Below are 13864 nucleotides of genomic sequence, written 5' to 3' on the forward strand. Positions count from 1 at the left end.
CTGTAGGAATGGATGTGCGTCATGTTCTTCCGTCAGTGTTCTGAGATGGGTCCCGTCTGATGTCCATCTCTTCTGGTTCGGTATCACCTCCTGTGGATCCTGCTTTAGATAGAGAAAGAGTCCTGCTACCAGAATTAAGCTCAGGCTTATCAGTCCTGTCCACATGTTACAGAGAGCCATTTTATAATTGGGCACAGATCAGCTGTTTTCTTCACCGGTTTGAGACGCTGGGCCATCTTTGAAACCGGACTTCCTCTGCTACCCCGTCGGTTGGTTTGGCTCCTGTAACGGCAAAACTGGCTTACAGTGGCTTTTATGGATCCAGGAAGGCCTCTCTGCTATTTTCAGAGCTGTGGGCGTTGTCAGGAGTATTTGAAACGGCCCTTTCCACCAAGGAGTGCTCCAATCCTTCCGGTGGAGTGTCTTAATCAGGACCAGGTCTCCAGGCCTCATTCTGTGGGATAGGAGCAGAGATTATCGGCAGACCACTGGACATTTGTTCTTCTTTTGTCTGCAACATTTTATTCATCCACTCAGCTAATGAAGTTTCCTGTTGTGCTTTCTCTATTTCATTCATGTCAGAGGGCAGAGAAAACGGTCTGCCATGTACTATTTATTTGAGAATACAAATTTACATCAGCAACTTGGTGTCACGTGATCTCAGACTCAGAACACAGTGGGTGGAGTTATACAATGATGTACAGTAGGTGGCAAATGGAGTAAGACCGGTTTGATTTGGAGTTATTCTCATCCATAATTAACCAGGGATAGGCATTCGGGCCATGGCCTCCCTGTTTCTTCCATTGTTTTCCTTAATCTTTAACTGAAACCCTAATGCATTAGAACTTAGTTCTATTAATTTATTTACAAAATGAGTTCCGTTATCTGACCTTATAATCTGTGGGATACCATATGTGGGGAAGAAATGTGTCACTAGGTTAATCTATTACAACTAGGCAATATTTCTTCCCCCGTGTTTGCAACAAATTATGCATGATCTGCAAAAATGATTTGCATAGTCAGAAATATTTATAGTGTAGCATTAATGCTTTACCAGATGTGACATATTCCCCCCTTGACACGTGGGTCTTCCCAATGTGTCACTGTAGCCGCTGTGTTGTATACATTTTTTGGGAGGATTGGTTTATCTTCTATCTGATAGATGTCATCTTTTTTCTGTGCTCCTTTCTTTAGCCAGGCCTTTATTTCTGTCTTGGTTGCTGACTGTTGGGCGTCTTTCAGCACGTCTGTGTCTATAAATAGCAGATCTGACATTTTCTCTTTAATAGGTTGAAATGAGTTAGTTCTGTCCCTGATGATGTTTTAAAACCTCTATTTTGCCAAATCTTAGCATGGTGATGTATTGATCCGAAAACGTATTGGCTGTCTGTGTATATAGTAAGTATTTGTCCCTCATGTAATTCACATGCTCTTACTACAGCATATAATTCTGCTGTTTGGGCTGAGCATGTATTGGGTAGAGATTTAGCTTCTATTATCCTATCGATGGTTGTTACTGCATAACCAACTCTATTCTTTCCATATTCATCTTTAGATGCTGAGCCATCTACAAACACAACACATGAATCTGGTATAAGGGTTTGAGAAATGTCTTGTCTGGGTTTGGTGTCTTCTTCAACTTTTGCTTTATAAGAATGTGGTTTTCCATCTTCTGCAGTAGGTATTAGAGTACTTGGATTTAAAGGGCACATCTTTTTAGAGTTGTGTTTGGCTGTGATAATAATAGCGATGTCAGTGTGATATGCCTTGCATGTAGCGTCAGGTGCTTCTCTTAATATTCCTGACTTCAACATATCTTGTATTATTGGCTTAGTATCTTCTTCAGCTTCTGGCTTTAAGGGGTATTGGCGGACTAATGGCCTTTTTTCAGATATTAGTTTAACCTTGTATGGTGGGAACCCCTTTATAAGCCCTACATCAGTTGATGATTGTGACCACAGTTCAGGTGGGACAGCAGATAGGGCAGGATGCATGTTGCTCTCTTTGCTCTCAGCTAAGCCCTGTATTTGTCCCTCTGCCTCATCTAAATGTATCCTTAGATGGACTTTGACTGTCCACGCCAGAATGAGCTTCCAGATTCCTGTATTAGGATCCACTTTTGACAGTGTCAGTGCTGTTCCTGCAGAGGTTTAAAGCCTCTGTTTTTCCAAATTCTTATTATTCTTTTTTACCATATTTTATAAAGTAAGTCCTTATTACATTTAAAAATGAGATCAATATTTTTGGTAGTTGCTATTATTATAAATAATGGTTGGTTTAGTTCTTATTAAAAATAAAAAATAAAAACTCACTCACTGATGAACACAAAAAATGAAGGGCATATTATATCTTATAATCTTAGTTTATCTTACCCAGTTTTATAGGTACAACATACAGTTTCAGTCAGCTTTGTATTTAGTTCAAGTAACTAAAGTTTGTTTCAATTAACTAAAGTTTTCTCTATTTCAGTCCAGTCCAGTAATTCTGTTAAGGTTCATTTAATCTTATGTTAAGTTTGAGTCTAATTCAATCATTTTGAACCTAACTGGAAAAAGTCTAAACATCTGTTAAAATCTTTTTGTTTTACCATAGAGAACTGACCTAATATTATTATGGTAATGTTGAGGACTCTAATTTTTACATAACATGAATCAAACATTTATTTCACAAAAACAGAAAGTCAAACACAGACATTTGGCCACATGAAAGTTTAAATAACCTGTTTGTACAAGAATTGTGAAAAATTGAAGACAGATCTATGAACTTTCCTATGGTTATCAGTATTTTCAATACAGGTAGAACCTTTGCCATCTTTATATGATTTTTCGAAAAAGATTCTGGAAACCTTATTAAGATATAAGTTTGGCAAAGATAATCAGAACATCAGACCTTTATTAGCGCTTTTAAGGTCCCTCAAAGATGCATTACAATGAAATCAGTCATTCCCATTCACACACATTCACACACTACTTCCTTATTTTTCTGTCAGAGTAATTTTTATTTGCAAAAATTTGAACATAATTTGACTTCTATTATTCTTAAAATGCACATTGTTTCCTCATAACCCCTTTGTTTCCACTAGGTCTGTTTTGAACGCTTCAATTCTTTTTTTTTATTCACCAAGAATCAATAAGGTGGTCTTAGTGGGGTCCACCTTAAAGGTGTTGTCTGTTGGGTGTCATGTTATCATTGTCAGGTCAGTGAGGTTCATAAGTCAGTCAGAACCTTGGTCATTTGTTCTGTGCACATAATGTTTCATAGATCCAGCCTATGATTAGTCAGCAAAACTTCCACCTATAGGAGAAAAATTGATTGTTAATGAATGAGCTGCATTTCCTAGGAACACTGTCTTCCTCCTGGATGAGCATCACCTGTTGAAAAACTTTCATCATTGTTTGTTTCACATATTCAATCAGATCTTTATATTATACTAGTAGGTGAAGTTGTTAGTATCTCATGTAGACTGACATATACTGTTGCATTTGGAGAGGATCTCAGATTAAATAAACTTAGTTAGAGCTTCAATCCAGGTTCATTTTGTGTCTGCAGACTTTAGCCAATTTTTCTTTTCTTTTTTTTTTTTTATACATAAAGAGCAAGATTCAAAACATTTTCAAAAGGCAGATTGTGGCAGAATGTAGACAAAACTGCTTATTGATTGACAAAATAACATTCAAGCACACAATCACCATATTAAAAGGCTCTACTTCTAGAGAATCACTAAACTTCTGGGGTCCGGTTTTGGCCCGCGGACCTTGAGTTTGACACATGCAGAGGTAGAGTTACAATTTATTTCAGACCTTTCAGCAGAGACAGGCTTCTGCTGTTTGCAGAAGTTTTATCTTTGTTTTCAGGCAGCTGTATCTCTTTGTCAAGGTCGTTTCACAGAGCTGAAATTTAACTTCTCTCAAAGAGGAAAAATCAAGAATGCAAACAATCTGAGCCAAATATGGAATTATTTCCCTGTAAAATGAATCTTTTGCATTTTATCATGATATTGTTGGTAGTATAACACCATAGAATGATTTTTAAAGCACCTGTTTCTCACTAATGCTTGCCTACAAAATCTTTTACTCTCAGATTACTTCTTTAACAACATTCTGTTCTCCCTTCTCTAGTCATTGTTCACTGGGTTGTCCAGTTGGACAGTTTCCAGGTTGTCCACATTGTCACCTCCTCTTTTAACTTCTTTTACCACGTCCTCTAAAACCATCTCTTAGTCTTTATAATTTGGGGCTACCTTGGTATTCTAAACTGGGATGGGTGGCAGTCCGCCCCCCCCCCTTTATTTGTTTTCAGTTAAGCTGAAAGTTTTTTTTCTGTGCTTTTCTTAAGGCCTCAGTATTATGGCTATGTCAGTTAAAAGCTGCTCTTATTGTTGTTTTTTTTAATTCATCTTTTTGTTTTAATCTGTTTATCAACTGTGTGCACTCAGGGACTGAAAAGTCCCCTTTGAAATTATAATCTGGCAAGGTTTTTTATTGTCTCTTGAATCTTTTGAATGCATAATCTCCAGTTTAAGATCCCCGTGTAGTTTTAGGATTTCAGTGATAATTAAGTTACCTGAAAATCCGTATTTTTATGCCATCGTGCACATATTTCTGTTAAATCAGAGCTTTTTCTCTGTTCTTCCCCCATTGTTCTTTGTTATTTTTCTCTTTTTAGTTTTCATTATTGCTAATTTTAGATCCCCTTGTAATTTTAAGACATCCTTTGTATCTAATTTGCCCAAAAACCCATGTTTTTTATTTTTTATTCCATCTATGACAGATCATACCTGCTCCTTTTACATAGTTCTCCATAAACTTTACCTCCCCTTCTAAGTCAATTAGTTTACTTTATTTCTTCCCCATTATGTTTTATGTTAGTTTAATTATAGTATAAATGTCCCAGATAAAAGGTCACTGGCATGAGACTTATGGAGAGGACATTAACACGGCCTTCTACTGCGACTAATTCGCAGCGGTGTTAATTTTCTGGAATGAAATCCGACCTGAATCTCCAAAGTCACCAGTACGTAGTTTTAATCTGGGCAAAAGAAAACACAGGACTAGCAGAATCCTGCTATGATTCTATTAAAATGCTTAGTCCTCCAAACACACACAACACAGTCACACAGTTAGTTTCAGGTACCTTGTAATTTTTCTAAGTTAACTTGGTGTTATTTTATGAGCTCAATTTACTCCGTTCTTTTTACTTTTATAGCGCTTATTCTATTCCCTCGCAGGGGAATAACCCTTAGTCGTTTTATTTGGCCCCCTTCTTGGCGGGGCCCTACCTTAATTTGTCACTATTCCTTTCACGGTGGAATAAAACCATCCCAATGCAGCGTCCTTACCGGCGACGCACTACCAACGACTTTTAAGTACTTTTCTTCTTTTATTTATATAGCGCTTACTCTATTCCCTCACAGGGGAATAATCCTCAGTCGTTTTCTTTAATCCCCTTCACGGCGGGATTGTACCAAATTTGTCACTATTCCTTTCACGGTGGAATAAAACCATTCGAATGCAGCGTCCTTACCGGCGACGCACTACCAACGACTGTTAAGTACTTTTCCTATGAACTGTATTTTAAAACTGTCTCACCTCGGAGTTGACTTCTTGGTGACTCTTTGGACCCTGTGAGAGTCACCCCGCGCAGAGGAAGGCAATAACCCACTGGCCAGGTGTGAATTCACACACACCGGGACTTTCAGCCACTCCGGCTAATGGAGGCTGTGCAGCGGTGCTTCACTCGACGTCAGGCTTCCCCCACGGATCCCAGAGTCACTGTTAAAGCAAAGAGAAATAAGGTTATTGAATTAATCCGGCTTCGAAGGACCAATAAATGTTAGGTATTATTTAGTCAACTCAGAGGTAAGAACGATACAGTCAGAGTTACTTGTGACAAGGGTAGCCCACTTTGCAGTGAAACTACAAAGTTTTTGACACCCTATCTCTTTATTTATATACACAATTCAACAGACAGTTCAGACAGGGTGTGTGTGTGTGTGAGACGGAAAGGAGGCTGGTTCACACAGAGATAACAATGATCTCACACACACAGGGAGGAAGGCATAGTGCAGGTGCCTTGCAACACAAGGTTTTTACATGAGTGATAACAAGTTTTTGCACCCATCCAACACCTTCTTTCGGGGCTCTTCGTCATCCTTTTACAGACGGCGACGGTCTGACACGAGAGCCTCAGCGCTGATCCCTGTAATCATTCCTCTGCCTAATTTAGATTAAAGGAGCTGAAAGTTAGAAACTGAGAGTCGTTCCTTTAAGGGTCAGTGTTAGATAGAGTGTAATCGCTTCATGGGGACCAAGGACCGGAGGAGCTCCGAGGCGTCTGACCGCCAACAGTGTGCGGTAGTTCAGACAAACCTCTCCTCTGCTCCAGAAAGGCAGATCAGCTCTGCTGCATGCTGGCGAACAGCTGATCTGTAACACATGAACATGCACTGCAGGGAGGACAGCTGAACAGACAATGAAGAGTGGAGATCAGAAAAAAAGCCCGGGCTACTAAAACAAACAGTGGCACTTATTAAAAAAAAATAATAATAATATATATAATATATATATATATAAATATTTATAACATTAATCTTTACCATGTTATCAATTTAATGACCTCCAAATTCACAGATTCTAATTTTCACAGAGGCTAAATTAATCACATTATGGTTTTTACTGCATTCAATTTTACCATGTTCAGTATTTCACACTTTAAATTCATTTCAAGTAATTTTATTAAACAAATAGAAAAAAATAAAATTTATGGTGACACAAAATGATTTGTGGCTTATGCAGGTGATGACTACAATAAATAAAAAAGCTTAGAAACATTTATTTTGACTGAGCTATTTAAAATACATTTTATTCCTTTATAGAGCTTTTATTTATTTAAAGAATCGTGTAAAATGGTGTAACTAAAAAAGATCTCATTAACATGAGTTTTCATTAAAGGTTTCCTGTCCTTTAAAATATAAAATTAATAATTTATAGAAGCCTTTATTTCCTGCTGAACTGTTATCTAGAACTTTAGGTTCTCTGAACCTCTTCAAGCGTATGAGGTAAGAATATCTTGTATATATCCAAACACACCCAAGAAAATGTGTTTGATCCCACAAATACAAAGGAAGGTCAAGTCATGTATATGATTAAAACAGACAGTTACCTGATCATCTTCATTCTGCTGAGGGCTAACACTTTGATATTTTCTTATTCATCATTTTAGGTTTTGCCGACATAAGCAGCACTACAAGGACACTGTATCATGTATATCACATGAGCGGACGTGTGAGTAATCATAACACTCATGGGAAACTTTTCTCCTTTCTGGACTTAATAAGAATGTGTACATTTTCCATACCAATTATTCTCATTTAGAGGGAGACATAATTGATATGGTTAAAAAAATATTTTTTATTTCATCTTTCTTATTTTCTGATTTAATAATACTTCTAGATTTAGAAGCGACAACAAAAGCTTCAAGATATATTTACAACATCTTAATGTAAATAAACCAAAAATAACAACCAAAATTGTCTGCACCTAACTTAGTAAGTATGTAAGTAATTTTTATTTATATAGCACATTATACAGATAAAAATCACAAAGTGCTTCACAAGAAAAAAGGAAATTAAGTAAAAACCTGTATGAATATGTATGTCTTTCGTCGTTATAAGAGTCACAAGGTATTGTGGAGCGGAGCGAGAGAAGGCAATTTCATTCTCACTGAAAAGGAAAACCATGTCGGATCAGCAGATTGATTTCCAGATTAAAGTCCACTGACAGATAGCAATCTTGGACTTAAAAATAAATAGATGTCTATGAAAAAGGAATGAAATGCTTATGAATATGTTTTATAATGGCTCCAATAGGCTAAGTCAAGTCAGCAATTGGGAAGAGTTGAATCCACATGTGGTTTCTTTAGCAACGTTAACCACAGCTTTACTAGGCACTATGCCAGATGAAAGAGAACAGTTATTTAGATCCACAACACTGGGGCCAAAAGAGTCAAAAACATCCATAAAAGCAGTTGCTGGAAGCACATGAAGCGGGCTGGCAGTCAGCTTTATGTGACGCAGCAGTGTTGTGACATCCTGTAGAGACACTGAAGTTAAAGAAGACCAAGAATTAGTGGTGAACAGGGTAGGACGCAGGCTGAGGGAAGGTATGGGAAAGAAAGTTAATCTAAACTTTGTCCACAACGAAGTTTAAAAACTTATCGCAATCCTCTTTTAAAAAAGCAAGAGTGATATGAGAACTAGGTGATTCAAAGTTCTTAATTGTGTCAAACAAGACTTTAGAATTTTTTTTTTTTGATAGGCAGCTATGAGGTGTGCAAAGTATTCTTGCATTTTTAGCAACTTATTGAGATAGTAGATTAAGTCTTTGAGCTGCAGTCTATGTACCTCAAGCATATACTTTTTCCAGAGATGTTCAGCCTTACCACACTTTATCCTCAAAGTATGGATTTCATCTGTGTCCAAAGGATAACTGTGCTTGTTTTCACAGGTGCTATATGATCCAGAATATGAGTACTATAGGTATTTAAAGATGAAACAAACAGTCCACTTCTCTCATGTTGGAATTCAACAAAGTATGGTCAAATAGAGGAGAAAGCTTGTGAGGTGAGATCATTCATAATTTGTCTTTGAATCGGTAATTCAATATTAACACATGCATTAAAATATACACAACAATTTTCACTTAATAATATATCCTCCACACAGACATTTGTGACATCGAGGCCCAAGGAAAAGGTGGTCTTAGAAAAACATGTATATAATTAAATTGCACTACTAACACACTACTAAGGAAGAGCAACAAACAACAATGGAGGTAATAAATCTCTAACATAACAGTGAAAAAACTGAAAAAGAAAAACGAATGATTAATAGACTCATGGAAGTAAGTGTGGAAATATATTATGTGTGTGCATCATTACTATGTTCAAAACCAGTGTGGGAAATAAAATGTGTAACATGTGTTAGTATAAGACATAGTGTGGCCTGCAGAAGTATTTCTCTCAGGGGTATGGTGAAAGTGGAAAATTACTGAGAACTGCATGTGTGTGAAAATTAGAGATAGTACAACTGACTGAGTTACTCCCTGCTTATATCAGTAGATAAGGGATGCAGCTGTGGGACAATACCTGTCTAAATATGGTAAGCCGGAAAAGTGTGTACGTGACTATGTGTAGAAAATATTGTAAACAAGGGCGCTGCCCATTTTCGTGTGTGTTTTAATAAAAGAAATGAGCCCAGTGAGAGGGAGTAGAAGAAATCTCGGTGTGTCCTGACCACATGAGCTCTCTCCTCTCCCTGGGTCCAGGTATTTGAATGACATACAGCTGTCTCCGTGTGATTTATTCTAATGTGTTGTGAATTCCTCTAGATTATGGTGAATAAAACGAACGCGCAGAAGACCCCGTTAAAGGGATACTTCAACAATTTGGTGACCTCGACGTGATTCACGGCTGAATCAGGGAATTTGGATAAAAAGAGAGTGTGACATCTGAACCTCCTGACACCTAGGGCGCCCACAAATCATCAAAGGTAAGGTAGAGCCTGTTTCTCTCAAACTCTCCGATTGAACTTAAACAGGTCCTTCTCAAAATATTAGCATATTGTGATAAAGTTCATTATTTTCCATAATGTAATGATGAAAATTTAACATTCATATATTTTAGATTCATTGCACACTAACTGAAATATTTCAGGTCTTTTATTGTCTTAATACAGATGATTTTGGCATACAGCTCATGAAAACCCAAAATTCCTATCTCACAAAATTAGCATATTTCATCCGACCAATAAAAGAAAATTGTTTTTACCGACCTGACTGCTGTCCAGAAGGCCACTATTGACACCCTCAAGCAAGAGGGTAAGACACAGAAAGACATTTCTGAACGAATAGGCTGTTCCCAGAGTGCTGTATCAAGGCACCTCAGTGGGAAGTCTGTGGGAAGGAAAAAGTGTGGCAGAAAACGCTGCACAACGAGAAGAGGTGACCGGACCCTGAGGAAGATTGTGGAGAAGGGCCAATTCCAGACCTCGGGGGACCTGCGGAAGCAGTGGACTGAGTCTGGAGTAGAAACATCCAGAGCCACCGTGCACAGGCGTGTGCAGGAAATGGGCTACAGGTGCAGCATTCCCCAGGTCAAACCACTTTTGAACCAGAAACAGCGGCAGAAGCGCCTGACCTGGGCTACAGAGAAGCAGCACTGGACTGTTGCTCAGTGGTCCAAAGTACTTTTTTCGGATGAAAGCAAATTCTGCATGTCATTCGGAAATCAAGGTGCCAGAATCTGGAGGAAGACTGGGGAGAAGGAAATGCCAAAATGCCAGAAGTCCAGTGTCAAGTACCCACAGTCAGTGATAGTCTGGAGTGCCGTGTCAGCTGCTGGTGTTGGTCCACTGTGTTTTATCAAGGGCAGGGTCAATGCAGCTAGCTATCAGGAGATTTTGGAGCACTTCATGCTTCCATCTGCTGAAAAGCTTTATGGAGATGAAGATTTCATTTTTCAGCACGACCTGGCACCTGCTCACAGTGCCAAAACCACTGGTAAATGGTTTACTGACCATGGTATCACTGTGCTCAATTGGCCTGCCAACTCTCCTGACCTGAACCCCATAGAGAATCTGTGGGATATTGTGAAGAGAACGTTGAGAGACTCAAGACCCAACACTCTGGATGAGCTAAAGGCCGCTATTGAAGCATCCTGGGCCTCCATAAGACCTCAGCAGTGCCACAGGCTGATTGCCTCCATGCCACGCCGCATTGAAGCAGTCATTTCTGCAAAAGGATTCCCGACCAAGTATTGAGTGCATAACTGTACATGATTATTTGAAGGTTGACGTTTTTTGTATTAAAAACACTTTTCTTTTATTGGTCGGATGAAATATGCTAATTTTGTGAGATAGGAATTTTGGGTTTTCATGAGCTGTATGCCAAAATCATCTATATTAAGACAATAAAAGACCTGAAATATTTTAGTTAGTGTGTAATGAATCTAAAATATATGAATGTTAAATTTTCATCCTGACATTATGGAAAATAATGAACTTTATCACAATATGCTAATATTTTGAGAAGGACCTGTATGTAGGCTAAGTTAACCGGGGTGTCAGTTGGTTCTGAATGTCATTTTACTCTGCAAAACTGTAAAAGAGTGTGCGTTAACTGGACGTGTTAAAATGGAGTCAGATAAGAATTGCTGAGAGTGTCATCTGTAACTTGGCAAAATACAAAAGCTGAAAAAGGTTAGAGGCCTTATATTGCTGAGAGTGGTGTCTCAACTTATTGTTTGACGAAGCAGTAAGATATAGCTGGGTTCAAGGCCTGTGACTTGGCACAAAGAATATTTTTAACGGGGGTTAGAGGCCCATCTGAATATTTTTAACGGGGGTTAAAGGTCCATAGAAGTCCATCTGAATATTTTTAACGGGTGACAGGTTCATTCAGAAATTTTAGGAAGGGTTATAGGCCCATCTAGTGGACACACGGTGGAATTACGGTCCTCACAAGCGACGGGTAGTGGAGTCGATGTTAAATAATTGCACAATAATTCTGAATTAAAAAGGCGGTTGGATTTTTGATTATTTGAGGGAAAATAAAAAGAATTTCTTGAATATAGGGTGAAGTGGCTTTGTAGTGGATTGTTTCTGCATATTTGTGCATTTCCTGTGTGCGAGTGTCTGTAACAGACAGTGGTGTTGAATTGAGGAAGTACAGGCGGAAAGTGTGTTTGCGACTGAGCTAGATGATTATTTGTTGTAAAATAAAAGACAAGTACTAGGTATAAGTATCTGTAGTGCGGATTATAGAAGAAATGTGAATGTTAAGTGTTTTTGCTGATATTAAACGGGAGTGACTGTGAGAAGCGCTGACTGTGGGTGTGTGTGTGTCTGGGTGCAAGCCAGCGGAGAGCAGGCCCACCATTGCAGTTGAGTAAATGCACTGTATTGTCTGGTAAACCTGGCGGTGTTAACAAGGATAATGCAGTGATAAGCGGATTTTATATGCATATTGTGAAGCGTGAATTGAACATTAATTTCACAGGATTTTAAACAACATGGAAGGGGAATTTCCGGAAACACCAGGATGGGTAGATTTGGAGACCCAATTGACTAACATGCAAGCACTGGTTCTCCAAACGAGAGGTAAGGAGAAGGTGAAAAAGAAGATCAAAAAACAGGTAAGAGAAGCAACGAAGGAGGATGGATTTAATTTGAGAAATTTAGGTGATTGGTTTAGAAAGAAAATAAACACAGCTAAGAAACACAGACAGGAAGCACAAGGTAAGTTGAATGAAGCTACTGTGTGGTCCAAAGGTAAGTACAGGACCAACAAAGAAAAATGTGAAAAAGATGACCGCTTCTGGGGAGACATGGTTTTAAGACATCAAGGAGGAGAGCACACAATGAAGCAGAAAAAACCCAGAGGAGGAGCCAAGAAGGAGGGGCTGAAAGCAGCTAAGGGGATGAGCCCAGACACACCTCGCCCGTATGCACCCTCCTCCAAGTACAGCTCACTCACTGGTGCACCCACACCGCCCCCTGGTGGATTGTACCCCATATTGGAAGTAGAGAATGGAACACTTGTAGTGCATGGCTTGGACATTCCAGAAGGGGGGCTGGATCTGTCAGTGGAAGTTCCGGATTATCTATGTCAGCATCTGCTGGCTCATTTCAGGATGCGGAAAAAGCAGCCTTTCAGGACTGGATTGAGACTGCTGCTTACACCTCAAGAGCCCCGGATTGTGACCTCTTCACCCAGCATGTCCACTGGCTAGGTGATGCATTGAGAACAGCATACCTTGTAACCAGGGGACGCACCATTCCTAAGTTTGAATGGGACCTTAAATTAACCCCAGGGAATACCTGGACCAGTGCAAATCCATGTGGCAAACTCAGACAGGACCGGTACACACGTTTGCCGCAGGGTTTTGCTCTGTCACCCGGGATATTTAATCAGGTCCTTAAGGACTCCCTCCAAGATTGTCCCCTCCCACCAAACACCACATTGATCCAATAGTGGCAACACCCACTATTTCTGAATGCTTGGAGGCCACAGCTGTGGTACTCTCACACCTAGCAAAAGCTGGGTACCAAGGTCAGCAAAGCCAAACTACAAATTTGCCGGAAACAGGTGGATTTCTTGGGCAGGGTAATCTCTCGGCCCGGGACAGGAATGTCCCCTTCACATCAATCTGCTGTCCTTTCTCATCCAAAACCGGCGTGGGTGAAGGACATGCTTTCCTTCTTGGGACTCACCGGATACAGCAGGTCATTTATTCCAGGATACACTGACCTAACTGCCCCACTCCACGACATAGTGAAGAAACAGGGCATGCGCCATTTGACAGCACCTTTAGAATGGACAACAGAAGCAGAGGAAGCATTTATTGCTCTTAAAACCAGCCTTTCCCAAGCTGCTCACTTGGCACATCCAGACTACACATTGCCCTTTCACCTGGATGTTTCTGAAACAGCACACACTGCAAACGGGGTGCTGTTCCAGAAAAAAGGGGTAGTAAGAACAGTGCTAATGTATATTAGCGTGATGCTTGACAACATGGAACAAAGACACCATGAATGTACCAGACATGCAGCAGGGTTGGCAAAAATAATTCAAAAAACAGCCCACGTAGTGATGGGATATCCACTACATATTCTAACATCACATGGAGTAGTGGCATTTGTCAATTCCAAAACTTTCACACTCTCACTATTGAGACAACAGAGATTGAGTAAGGTGCTGGAGGCACCAAATATCATCTACAGCCATGTAGGGATCAACATGGCAGACAGAATGACAGAAGGAGAGCCTCACGTATGCGCCGAAAAAGTTGAGGTAAGTGAGAAAATCAG

This window comes from Girardinichthys multiradiatus, chromosome 23, assembly GCF_021462225.1.
Source record: "Girardinichthys multiradiatus isolate DD_20200921_A chromosome 23, DD_fGirMul_XY1, whole genome shotgun sequence".
In the NCBI taxonomy this organism is placed as follows: domain Eukaryota; kingdom Metazoa; phylum Chordata; class Actinopteri; order Cyprinodontiformes; family Goodeidae; genus Girardinichthys; species Girardinichthys multiradiatus.